We start from the raw sequence: 14,252 nt of genomic DNA, 5'->3' as shown, positions 1-14,252 counted from the left end.
AGAGAATTTAGTAAGTGCCAGGCACTGTCTCAAGCCCTTTGCATGTATTAGTTTAGTAATATCCTCATAACAACCTTATAAGGGAGATACTAAAATTATCCCCATATGACATAAGAGGAGCTGAGGTTCAGGGAGGTCATGTCACTTGCCCAAATGCTATGCAACAATTTATGAAAGGTAGGAATTTTGAAGCAATCTACAAAAATATATAATATGGCTCTGGTTAAGAAGTAGCAAATTCAAGTCAGTTATCATCTCAGTCTACAAGGGCAGTCTTATTCAGAAAAAAACTCAATTAATTTCCAATTTATGACTATTAGAGGGGTTGAGCTGAGCTGACCCTTGCTTAGCTTCTTGGAAAGAAAAAAATAAACTAATTAATGGGAATTCCCTGGTGGTCCAGTGCTTAGGACTCCGCGCTTTCACTGCTGAGGGCGCAGGTTCCATCCCTGGTCAGGGAACTAAGATCCTGCAAGCCATGCGGTGTGATCCAAAAAAAAAAAAAAAAGGTAGATAAGATAAGATAGGAGTTCCAGAGAGTTTAAAGACTTAGAAAAGTAAACTGATTGTGCTCCTCACTTCTTATACCTTACTCCCAATCAGAGTCCTTCAGAAACTTCCATCTATGACAGAAATAACAGAAGAAATAACTAGCCAACCACTCATCTATTTTCCACAATGGCCCACCTAAAGGTAAAAACCCCTAGGCAACAATTGTGGACAGGGAAGGAAGGAAGGAGGAAAAACTTGTGATAGTCCATTGCATATATTTGGAAGGAACAAAACAGCATTTCTTTAAAATATATAGTCTCTAATTCAGACTGGGATGGGTGCCCCTGGTTTCACTGACTTGACACACAGACCATTTTCATCTTCTTAGAGTTTCCTCTGACTAAACAAAGGGCAAGAATGGTGCATTTGTGGGGACAAAAAGAGAATTTAGGCCAAGCCTTTGTGCTTACATCACAGCTAAACATCTTCTAGAACTAGGGTGCCAGAACTTAGTTTAGCACTGATTTAGGAGGTAGTCAATTTTTACATACTTCTCTCTAGGGTTAGTCACCACAGACAGCTTTCCTTAATGCTCCTGTCCCTTATTTGCATATGTTAGCTTCCACTGTCTCATCTAAAGAGTGTCAACCATCACAATGTGTATGGCAATAGGTAGTTCAGAATCTCCAATGTATAACCTGAACTTTTCTAATCCCAAAGCAGATGCTATGCTGTAGAGGGTCTAATGTCTCTTACTCATAAAGAGTGTTACAGTTTGATTAAGTGGGAAATAAAAATATCAAAGATGTTAAAAGTGGGCGCTTGATTGGTGGCAGGCATTGCAGATTGTCACCCAAGGCCTTGTGCTATAGTGACAAGAACATTGAGCTTGAAGTTCAAAGACCTGGACTTGAATTTCAGTTTGCCACTTTCCAGCTGTGGGGCCTTGGGTAAATTACTAATATTTCTGACTATCCATTTACCCATCTCAAAACTGAGCTAATAAATAGGTACCTCATGGGATTTCAGGAAAGTGGTATAACTGAGAACTCTCAAGGCCAGACATTACATGGTAAGCAAAAAAAAAAAAAAAAAAAAAAACTAAATATTCACAGAAGAAGAGGCACTGCTCCTCTATTCTCAGTTCTAGGCAGAATGAGAGGGGGGAAGTGGAAGGAAAAAAAGTTTTGTTGAGTGTTTATTACGTACCACATACTCTCACATCTATTATATCACTTAGTCCTCTCAACAAACCTGTAGAATTAGAATTATTCCCAGTTCACAAAATAAAGACACTGAAGCTCAAAAAAAAGGCAATTCCCCTCAAAGTTACATATTTAGTAAGTGACAGAGTTGATATTTGGACTTTTATTAGCTGTGTACCTAAGAAGACATGAGAGGGGCTACTCAAGGACTCACCATCTCCTTTGGTGTCCTAAAACCATGCAGTCCAGCCACTCCCTAGCCTTGGAGAAAAGGAGGTTCTCCCGCTAGATTACAAGTTCCATGAGGTCAAGAACCATGTTTGTTATATCCAGTTTTCTATAAAGTTGTTAATTTATTTTTCTTGTGTTTGGGACTTCTTTATATATTAGAGAGATTCCCCCCTTTGTATGTAATAAGAATTGCAAATATTTTCACTAGTTTATCATTCGTCTTTTGACTTTGCTTCTAGCATTTTATATTTTTGTTTATTGTCTGTGTCTTCTACCAAGCTCCATGAGGGCAGTGATTTTATCTTATTCACAACTATATTCCTAATGCCTTGCTTTTAGTAGGTGTTCAATAAATATTTGTTAATGAAAAATAATTATTCCTGTTGTACAGGCCTGAAAATGAGGTGACATGTAAATATTGAAAGCTTTGACCATCCCTTGACCCTGGTGCCTAATGACCTAGGACCCAGAATTAATCGAGATTGGAGATTCATTAAAGAAAGCCCTAGACACAGTGGCAGAAGACTGAGTTCCAGGCCCAGCTATGCCATGGCTTGTAGTATGAACTTGGGAAATTTCCTTCTTTGCTCTTCTTTATAAATGTGGTGGACTATATGGTCTTTAAGAATCCCCTTCTCCCATTTAAGAATTTTTCAAATGGTCTGGGTGATAGAGATACCAAAGATAATGCAACTGACTAGAACCCTACCCTCCCAGAACTCATGGTCTAATGAGAAAAAAGCACTCACCAAACAATCTCACAGTAAAAATACAAGGTTATGTAAGATAAATATAGGGTGTTATGAGAGAAAATAATAGTAAATCTAATCTTATATAAGAGTTTAGGTAAGTCTTTCTTCCAAACGGCCTAAAACTGACATCTGAATGATGATCCAGACTAAGTAAAGTTTTCTGGGCCTTGGTTCTTTTATATATATATATATATATTATATTAATTATATATATAATTATTATTAATTATATCATGTTTATATATTCTTTATTATTATATATAATATTTATTATACAATTTATAATTTTATTATAAACTATATTTATATTATGTTAAACACAAACATATACATATAAATCCTAACCTAACATGTGTGAGAAAAGTTTTCTAAACTATAAAATGATAATATGAATGTGAGGGATGACGTTTTTCATGTGGCTGGGGATTTCTCTGGACCTGTTTGGAACTTCGTGGGTGGCTTTTACTCCAGGACCCTTTGAGGCTGAACCTGAGCCTGAACCTGAGACTCATAGGGGGATCTGCTGCTCCTTTAGTAGTGTGAAGCAAATACCATCTGTCTCTGACAAACAAAGACCTGTTTTGGAGCCTGAGAGTGTCCCTAACTACATATTAGGCCCACTTCTCTGACTCACTGATGCTATCAGATATCCTGGAAAGCAGCTTGGCTTGTCTCAATGCTTGATAAAGGAGGTAGGATGAGGGTTACTTTGTGGGCCCCTCTGGACAACTTGACCTTTTCCAGGAGATGGTCAGCTCTTGGACATTGTGGCATGGATTCCCAGCATCCACAGGTTTTCCCATATTCTCATTATCTATTAAGTGTAAACAGGGAGAAGAAAGGGGGTTGGCATCTGGAGACTCCAGCACACTGTGTTGATAGGACTAGGGATACAGCAAGTAGGGGAAGGGTGCCAACAGTTGGCTAATGGCTACTATGTCCCAGGCACTGTGCTGGATGCTTTATGCACATCCTCTCATGTAACCTTCACAACTATTCTAGGAGGTAGCAGTTGTTCTTCCCTTTCCACAAATGATAAAAATGAAGTTCAGAGTGCTCAAATGATTCATTTCAAGCCACTCAGTTAGCAGCTGAGTGTTTGAAGTTCAAACCAACTTTCCCACTTTCTTCTATACCACATGCCACTTGGAAGAGTCATTTTAGTAACTTCCACTACCTCCAGGGTGGACAGTACCAATTTTTATTGCAAAGCAGGGGGCGAATTGTTTGTAAATTTGGGGAGATTGCAAATATAGAGTTTCTCTCACTTCTCTTGCCATGAGCTATTTTCCTCTGGCAGGAAGTTGATCCTCTCATCTCATCTGAACCATGCCTGTTGTGGTTTAAGTCAACTTCCTCTCCCCTTATCCTACTTCTCCTCCAAACATTCGCCCCTGAGTTGTAAGCCTCCAGCCTCTTGTGCTCCTTTTGAACCTCCCTCTTTGACTCCTAATCCAAACAAAGGCATTTCAGAACTCAGATTAAGGCCACTCTCACTTCACCTGCTTCCATTACTCCACTGGCTCTGCTCACAGAAACTTCATCCAACTCAATGGCCTCTTCTCAGATGTCATCCTGTTTGGTCCTTCATATGTTGATCACAACCAACTTAAAAAAAATCTCTTTCCAATGCCCACTCCATCATTCTTCAGTTCACTCAAAGTTCTTGCAAAAGTAGTTTCTAAATGTTGACTCGTTGTTTATCCTCCTAATTCACCATAACTTAGCTTCCTATTTGTTTTCTATCCCCCTTTCTGCACTGACCCTGCTATCTGGTGTCACCAAATTACCATGAACGCCTTCTCAACAAAGCCAAAAGCCTCTTTACTAGCTCTCATCTCCCTCAATGTCTCTGCAACAGATGACTCTGTCAGCCATTCCTTCTTTCTCAAAGTCCTGTGGTTTAGAAGTTATCCTCTCTCTTCAGAATGAATTTTGTCATCAGTGTCACACAAGCATGGTTCAGATGAGATGTAAAGATCAACTTTCTGCCAGAAGATCATAGCTTATGGCAGGGACTGTTTTCTTCATTTGTTTCCCTAGTCCCTAACACAGCACCTGATCCAGAGTAGTGTTCGGTGAGAATAGTTGAATTTGCTTGCCTATATTCCTCTGATTTGCTTATCTTCCTGACTACTTTCCTTTGTTTTCTTCATGAATTCCTCTTTCTTTTCCTACTCCTTATTACGTTAGTGTTTCCCTGAGTTCTGTATCTTTCTCTGTGTGTATGTGCATGTGTCTGCAGCTTGCTCACCCTCTATCTCCCTCACATCTAGATTAGTAGATTCAATTGAATATTGAGCATATCTCCCTGAATGTCTAAGTCCTCATGTCCCTGACCCTATACCTCAAACCTTCTCATCATCCTGAAGGGAATCCATATCTCCATGAAGGGAATCCAAGATAGAGAGATCAGTCATCTTTGACCACCATTATATATTTTTATTAATACTCTGATTATAACACTTCCTTGTATCATGATATTTTATGCCCCTGCCTTCCTCTCATTATAGCCTGGAGTTCCCTCAAGGGCAAGGGTCTCTTGGTTAATTTCTGTATCCTCAGTTTGGGGCACAAAGTAAGTTAGCATTTAAGAAATGATAGCTGAATGAATGAGTGGTAATTAGGTCAGCCCCCAGAGCACCTGTATTAAGGGAGAGGATAATCTTATTCTTAATGATTAAGATGAAAATGAATATATATAATTTATATATATATATATATATATACACATATATATATATATATAATGCTTATTTTCAGTTGATGATTTCTTTCTCCTTAAGGTTTGGTATTTATTGCCAGGACGGTCTTTCAGCAACACTGTTCTAATGGTGTTACTTCACTGCTTAAAAAGGATCAGTGGTTCCCCATTGCCTGAAGCTAAAAGTTGAAAATTCCTCAGCCAATTAGTCAGGACCCTTCACAACCTGTCTACAACCTATGTCTTCACCCTTATCCACACATCCTATGCTCCAACTACGACACCCCTTATACGCTAGTAGTATACCTCTGACCTTTCTATATGCCTCTTTGTGGACCTGGAAGGTTTCCTGGCCCCGTCACATCTATCCTGACAGGTGACCTTGTGTTTGTTCTTCAGGCTCAGCTCAATTATCATCTCTGGGACCACTCTTGGCTCCCCTAGACGAAGTCTCCTGTACTATGTATATACCCCAATTATGGCCTGAAAACATTGCATTTATGTTATCTGTTTACATGGCTAGAAGGAGAGATCTATCAGGCAGGGACCTTAACTTAACTTGTTTTAGGATTCCCAGAGCCTTTAGAGTAAGTTCCAGCATGAAGCAGACTTTCTGTAAACTCTTGCTAAATCTGATTAAAATGCTTATTGAAAGATCCTTTCCATACATGTTCAGTCTCCAACTCCAGTCTTGCTCCAGTCCAAATCTCTTCAGATGACAGGGTTATCTCTTTTCTTAGGCTCCATACCTAGCCCAGAGTAGGCTCTTAGTGAAAGACCTAGAATCAGATTCTGGCTGGAGGTGAAAATAGGATGGCACAGCAATTGGGTTTTCTTCTAAACTTCTACTTTCTTCCCATGGACATACTGATAGAAAATTTGAAAAGGAATGAACACAGTTTCAATCAGGGTTATATTCCTGTCACCTTAAGTAAGGAAGAGAAGGAAATTAAATGAGAGAAAAGGGAAAACCCAGGCATGGGGGGTGGGGGCAGTAGAGGGAGGAAATCTGTCATCTAAAGTCAAAAGGAGCAAAGTTATAAATAAACTTCTGTCCCTTGGGAAGTTACTAGAAAAGTAACTAGGTTCAATTGATTTAATGACTACTTTTCTGAGAGTTCACAGAACTCCTGATCCTTATTTAGAGGCTAAGAGAGAGTTTACAAAATGCAGACATAGAATGGTATAGGACAAGAGCCTAGGTAGAACAAGGTTATGACCTAGGCCTAGATCCTGGCTTTGCCATTGACACACTTGGGCAAGTTTCTTACCCTCTTGCACTTCACTGTCCCCATCTGCAAAATAAATAAATTGGCTACTTGACATTACAGAATGAGATAGAAGTGCCTTCTAAGGATTTGGGCTTACTTCTTGGGCTGCAATCCACGGGCCTACAAGCCCCTGTGCTTGCCCAGCTTCAAGACCGAATAAAGTGTGCAGAGTCAGCGACAGAGACATCAGTGGTTTAATGGATGGGGGATCTTACATGTCTGAAGCAAGGTGCTGGAGCAGCACCACACCGTGTGGGGTGGAAGGTGGGCAGGACGTGGCAGCAGGCCTCGCTCCTAGGGGTAAAGGGGAGGTTGCCAGTTATAGTGGGAATGACGTCAGGTTAACTCACCAGTTACCAGGGAAACTAGCAGAGGGGAACGCCCCACACAGCCCCTTTGATAAGAACAGTCACTAGCTGGGGCCTGGGGCAAGTATGTAGGAAAGTCAGTCATGTTAGTAGGGTGTAGGTAAAGCAGGCACTGGTCGACTCAGGGATGTACAGAAAGCAAGAGAACAGCCATCTTGAGTGGCCTGACCATACACTTCTCAGAGATCTCTCATCTTGGGGTACAGGGTTCAGTTTTACATGACCTCCAAACTCCATTTCTGAGAAGATACCTGGAGTTGACCTGACCGTAGTCAATGAACTGACTCATACAAGGCAAAATCACAGAAAATGGATGTAATAACAAAGGGTTTTTTGTTTGTTTTTTGTATTTTTAATTCCAGAACAAATATAATCCCCAAACAGCTGAGGAGTTGTTAGCTGAACAACAATTTCTCTCTTGCTCAGAAAAATTCATTCTGGAAGCCAAATTAATCACAAAATTGCTTGATGAAAACACAGACCGGACAAAGGACATTAGATGAACTTAATGAATTCTTCCTTTCCCCAAACTGCCTCAACTAAAATGGAGTGAAAAGGAGGGTCAGGGTAACCTATTTATTTTCTCTGTCCCTGAGACACTACCATGGATACAATGAGCACTTTCAGCTCTAGGTCCTGTTTTTTTCCAGTGTTCATACAGAATCCCCACCCACCCTTCTGTGTTATTTCTGCAGATGAGCTAATCTTGTTGATGAGCCTTCTAGAACTTCTTTAATATCCTATCAGACCTCTTGAAATTCCACCTTAATTAGATTTTTGATTTCTGTGAGGCTCTGTTCTTTCCTACTTTGATTAGTGAGAGCTTCTATCCCCTTAAGGACTTCTCCAGATGGCTAATTTAGTACATGCTGATTTTACTGAGCAAAATCTCAGAGGAACCTTTGCTTTGGGTAGAGGGAAAGGAGGAAGAGGGTCTCACTTTGCCCCTACTCCTATGTACAAAGAGCTCTGCTCTCTCCCCTGATAGAAATTGGAGTGAGCTCAAGGGACTCTGGAAGATTCAGGGGATTTGCAGATGCATTTTATTTCTGTTGAGGTTATTGATTTGAGAAGTTTGGTAACCAAAGTGTTGCATTATTATCAAGGTGAAATACTATTTCATAGGAAAAGCCTTAGGCCTCGCTGAAGTTACTTTCATGGTGAGGCAGTATTGGTGAGAATACTGTTCAAAGAGAAGTTATCCTCTCCTTCTTTCCCCTGCACTCCTCTCCTCTACTTTCCTTTTTATTTCTACTTCTTCCTCTCTCATCTTCTCTTCCTTCTTTCTTCTCCCATTTTCCTCTCCTTCTCTCCTTTATCTTCTTCTATTCTCTCCCTCAAGCTGGGAGATGGGATAGATATTAGGACTAAGTGCTAAGGTAAACCTGAGCCTGAGGTTATAACTGGCTGTAGCACTTTGAGTTGCAGAGAGAAGAGGGGGAGGGGGAGGGGAGGAGAAGAGGGAGAAGGAGGAGAGGGAGGGGGAAGAGGAAGAGGGCGAAGAGGTGGAGGGGGAAGGGGGAGGGGAGGAGGAGAAGGAGGCAGAGGAGAAGTAGAAGAAAAGAGGGCTATAGAAAACAAATGAAAATGGATTTGAAGCTTTCATCAGATCTCCTCCCATGAAAGCACAAAGATTTTGGACTTTATATCTAACCCTCTTCCAAGGCCTCTGCCCCGACCAGGATAAAGCTTATCTACCCAAAACACTGTGTTGCAGTTTCTGCTCTTCCTGGAAATATCTGCTGCTAAGAAAAGCTTTGCTGACATCCAAAGGCAAAACCATACTGTCAATGGGCTCACAGATGACTTCCTCCCTCTGCATCCAAGATGGAGTCCCCCCCGTACACTTCTTCCTGAGCAGTGCCAAGAGTCCGGTGTGCCCATTTAGTTTTTAGTTCAGATGAGACTATCTCAGTCCTACCTTAGTTGATCAGGCCTAGAGCTGAAGAGTGATGTTCTTATCCATCAGACAACCTGAGGCAAAAGCGCTTCATCTCTGCAGGCTTCAACTTTCTAACAGGAAGATGGGGTCATGGACTAGTTAATGTCTCCAAGCTATAAGAGCTCTTAGGGAACAAATATCCCCACTTCCTTGTTATACAGATGAGAATACTGAGACTGAACAAAATTTAAAAATCCATGCGGGAAAGGGATTAATTTATGCCTGGCACATAGTAGACACTTACTAAATGCCAGCTCCTTTCTGTGCCATTTAAAGAACTTTTAGCAGGAATGGCTCTAAAAGCAAAGGGATTCCTCAAGTTGCATCCAGTGCTGTTCCTGCATACTACACTGCCTCCAGATGGCTATTAACCCTAGTCAGGTGGACTATGTACATCTCTGGCTCTTTTTTACCTCCTGACCTTTGAAATTCCTTTCAACCCATGGCTGAATCCTTCTCATCCTTCCGGTGTTAAAATATCCTTTTCATGGGATGGCCCCCCTTCCAACCCAAGAGTAGCTCTCCTTATCCCTTTTCTCTCACATAGTAAAAACCGTACTGATTTTTTTCACAGTATATTGCTTCCTACCATTTGGAATAATTTAATTTTGAGTCAATTTACATGTTTATTGCTGGTCACCTCCCTGGTTCTGGACACTGCATTTTGTGACTGTGAGCTCTGTGAGAAAAACAGAAACTGTGTTTTATTCATTGATATATTAGCTAGTGCTTAGTACCTGGCACATGGTAGGAGACATTAAATAATATTTAGTGAGTAAATGACTGCTGCCTCTGACCCAACATAAGTCAGGATGAGAGAAGTTGACATTACTGGGGTCAGTGTTATGCTTAGGCTGAAATGGAGAAGTTGAAGTCATGGAAAGGCCAAACAGCTATTAAGTTGGATGGACATGAGGCTCCACCAAGAGCAGAGCTCAAGCTCTGGGCATGGAGGGACCATTAGTTGAGTGTAGTTGAGCAGTTTAGTAGGGAAAGAGGCTGCCTTACGGACCACTGCTCTGGGCCTCAACATCCTCAAATATAAAACAAAGGTCATAATCTTTGCCCTGCCTACACTACAAGGCTGTTGTCAGATCTGATGTAATAACAGATGTGAAGAAGGAAAGTAGGATGGTGTGGGAACTCATGAGTGGGTGGCTTATCTGCCACCACCCCTAGCCCACGCTTGGCCTAAGGTGGCCTCTGTAACCGCCTCCCCAGCGGTTACTCACTGCAGAGTCATTGTGAAAGGGAAGTCCCAGCAACAACAGTCTGGACTTCTAGCCCATACCTCCTCAGTTGCTCAAGAATGACAGTTGGCTTTTGCATCAGTCCCTCTGTACCATTCTTCCTCCATCCTACCCCCATACTACCTCCCCAAAGCCTATGTGTGGTAATTTCCAAGCTGGTATTTCCCCACTTCTGTGGCAATATTCTGGTCTCTCAGAGTCTCAGGGACCCTGGGATGGGGACCTCAGGTGATGGAGGTGGGAGAAGCCAGGTTTTCTGAAACCCTCAACATGACACTTGGCCTGTCTGGGAACATGTCTATCAGGCCATCCTGCCTTCCCCTGAACTACTTATACCTTTTGGAGTTTAGGTTAATTTGACAACTTGGATTGGTCTTCTTAGGGCCCAGCATTGGTAATTCAGCTTAGATCAGATCAGATCCCATAATTGGTAAACAGGTTAGAAGCCTAAGTTTAGCTATTCTTATCTCTACCTCACTCCCATATCATTAATCACAGGAATTATGTTGATCATGTTGGAGGGTAAGAAGGGGAAGACACACATCTTTGGCAATGTCCTCTTCATATTTTTTTATTCATTAATTTACAAACACATGAGTACTTACTCTGAGTCAGGTCCCTGTTTAGTGGGGAAGATAGCCAAATAAACAGAATTGTTCAATTAGTACAAAGTGCTAATCACTATGATATATTCAAGTGTAATATGTAATACAATATGTATAAGCTATATTATAGTATATATAATATGTAATATAGTATGTATAAACTACAGTGGCAAAACAGGAGTGATTAACTTCCTGGGGAGGGCAGGAGCAGTTTCACAGAGAAGAAACTTTTAAATCAGACTTGAAGGATAAATAAGATGATAGCAGGCAGTTTACGGGTAGGGGGGAAGAAGAGCATCATAGGCATTCTAGAAGAGTATCCTAAAACACATGTGCAGAAATGTAGATGAAGCAGGTAATTTTGGGTGACTAAAATTCTGTGTGGTTTGATCACAAAATTTATGTTGAGGAGTGGCAGGAGATGAAACTGGATAGATGTGCAGGTCCAAATCACTGAGAACATAGAATGTCATGCTGAGTTTAGAATTTGTCCCCCAAATAATGGAAAGTTATTGAAGGGAATACTAAAATTTATTTAGTAACTTCCTTAAGTATATTTTCTGAACCCAGATGTGAACAAACAGTCTAACAAATGTGTATGTAATTATGGGAGCAATAAGACCAAGCTTTTAGACCTGAAGTTATGCTGGGAAATCTGAAATCTATGTCTACCATATTTATGATTATCACTGCCTAAAGATAGAATGTCCATTTTTGGATCAAAGATCTATAAATATAGATCAAAATTTTATTTTGTATACTTGTTTCCAGAAAACCAAACTTTCTCAAAGAATCAAATATTAGCCAAACAGGAGAAAAGAGACAGTTCAGCAAGAAAAATGAGATTCTGGTAGCAAGAAGACAATAAGGGGTTGCCAAGAAACTCTGAAATTCTAGTCCTAGGGGTGAAGGAATTGGAACCTGGCGGAACAGGTATAGATACTAGATGGTAATCAATATCTTGACCCCTCTCACCACACATCCTTCTTCTCAAAACTACCTTATTTATGTGTCTCTTTATGCAGCTATTCTTTATGTATTTAAAACTAAAAGGAGGACTAGATTCAGTCCAAACTCTGAGGAACAGTATTATGAGCTGAGTTGTGTCCTATAAAATTCATATGTTGAACCCCCACTACCTCAGAATGTGATTGTATTTGGATATAGGGCTTTTAATGAGGTAATTAAGTTAAAATGTGGCCATTGGGATGGGCCCTAATCCAATCCGCCTGGTATCCTTATAAGAAGAGGAAATTTGGACACAAAATGAGACACCAAGAATGTGTACACATGGAGGAAAGACCATGTGAGGACACAGTGAGAAGGTGGCCACCTCCAAGACAAAAGAGAGGTCTCAGGAGAAGCCAAAACTGCTGACACCTTAAAGTTCTAACCTCCAGAACTATAAGGAAATATTTTTTGTTTGTTTTTTAAGCCACCCAGTCTGAATTGTTTATTATGGCAACCCTAAAAAACTAATACAGGCAGAGACCAATTTTTTTTTTAGTCCACTGTCCACTGATGTCTCTCTCAGGGCATTATGAGTCCCTGGCAAAGGGAGACCTTCTTAGTAGTCTGGTAAAATCTCTCTCCTCCTCTTTAAGCACTATGACCAGGCCACCTCATTGGCAGCAGCACCTAAGCAATGAGGCCAGTTTCCTTTCTCTTCTACTTCAGGTCTGGACAAGGCATCACATGATTTTGTCACAGGCATATTTTGTCCCACTGTGAGGTCTCCATAAACAGTCAGAAACAGGATAGTCATGGCAGGAGTAGCATAGCTGGGAGGTCCCACCAACTCTTAGGTAAAGCCAAATGGAAAGGCAGAAAAGTCTTGCATTATTATTCAAGAGAGTTTCTGTGTTCAGCTCTGCTCATAACTAGTTCTGTAACTCTTAAACACAACCCTTAGTCTCTCTAAACCTTGGCTTTCTCATCAATAAACAGGTGACAATGTGTATCTCACTGGACTCTTACAGAGACTAAATGAAATGATATGCAGGGACTTCCCTGGTGGCGCAGTGGTTAAGAATCTGCCTGAGCAACTAAGTCTGTGCACCACAACTACTGAGCCTGCACTCTAGAGCCCACGAACCACAACTACTGCACCCATGTGCCAAAACTACTGAAGCCCGCGCACCTAGAACCCGTGCTCCACAACAAGAGAAGCCACCACAATGAGAAGCCTGCACACTGCAACGAAGAGTAGCCCCTGCTGGCCACAACTAGAGAAATCCTGTGCACAGCAACAAAGACCCAACACAGCCCTAAATAAATAAATAAATAAATAAATAAATAGTAAAGCCTCTTTATAATAAAATCAGACTTGTTTAACCTTTCAAAAGAAATGGTATGTAAGAGCTGATTATTATAAATTCTGGAGGAGTTGAACTTTGTATAGTTATCGTGAAGGTGTGCCAAATCCCACAAGGATCACATCCTCCAACCAACCCCATCTCCTCTACTTGCTCCTACAGAGGTCAAATTAGACCAAATTTGATTGTTTGGAAAATGAATCAAACATAATCAACAATAAACATATGAGCTCAGCCTTTTGCAGAAAGAGTTGAGCCTGAAAAAGGGATTTGGACACATATTACTGGTGTGATGGAACTCGAATGTGTCCCAAGTCTCGATGAAAGGACCAGGTTGTGTCCCAAGTCCAGTGTTTAGGAAGACATAGCAGGAATGGAATTTAGTATATAGAAAACAGTAACCTATTCAATTATGTTGTAATTTGGCTGAAGTTACTGTTGTGTTGTCACAACAGACAGGAGGTTGAGGGGGATAGTCTCCTTTGAGGCTAGAGAAAGAGGAGACAAAAACAAAAGAATGTGTTGATGTGCTGCTGACACTATCCAAGGAGAAGGGCCACTGATGAGATGTGGCTTAGAGGAAGCATGTGTAATACAGCTTTGGGATTTCGGTGGACAGTGAGCTCAGTATGCATCAATTGTGAAATGTGGTGGCCAAAAAGTCAGACTACAGAATGTTTTCCCTTATGGGCACCACACTCTGAGAGGAACATTGACAAACTGGGACAGCCAAGGCCCCCACATTTCCTTAGAGGGGCTATGGGTTCAAACCTCTCCCTGGAGCAGCCCTAACTTCCAAGATCACTACAGCCCAGCCCTTATCACAGCCTAGCCTCAAACCATATTGTGAAGCTTGCATCAGCCAGAGAGCCATGAGTCCTGGAGAATTTGAAGTCTTATATTCTTCTGCTTCTTAAGTTTTAAGGTCTTAAAATGATGAATCAATTAAAGTAAAGGCCATTCTATTTTGTTATAAAGCATCATAAATAGAAACTATTTAGGCCAATGCTGCCTACCACAACCCAAACTGTTTTCTGTGCTAGGAAGACTTTCTTAGGTCCCAAGCCTAGATGGGTTTCTCAGTCAAGCATGGAAAGGCTGGAAATGTGGGAGTAGA

Source organism: Aethalodelphis obliquidens, unplaced genomic scaffold (assembly GCF_003676395.1).
Source record: "Aethalodelphis obliquidens isolate GAN/ISIS:26980383/991018 unplaced genomic scaffold, ASM367639v1 scaffold85, whole genome shotgun sequence".
NCBI lineage: Eukaryota > Metazoa > Chordata > Mammalia > Artiodactyla > Delphinidae > Aethalodelphis > Aethalodelphis obliquidens.
The sequence above is the reverse complement of the archived record's forward strand: the minus strand, read 5'-3'. Positions refer to the sequence as shown.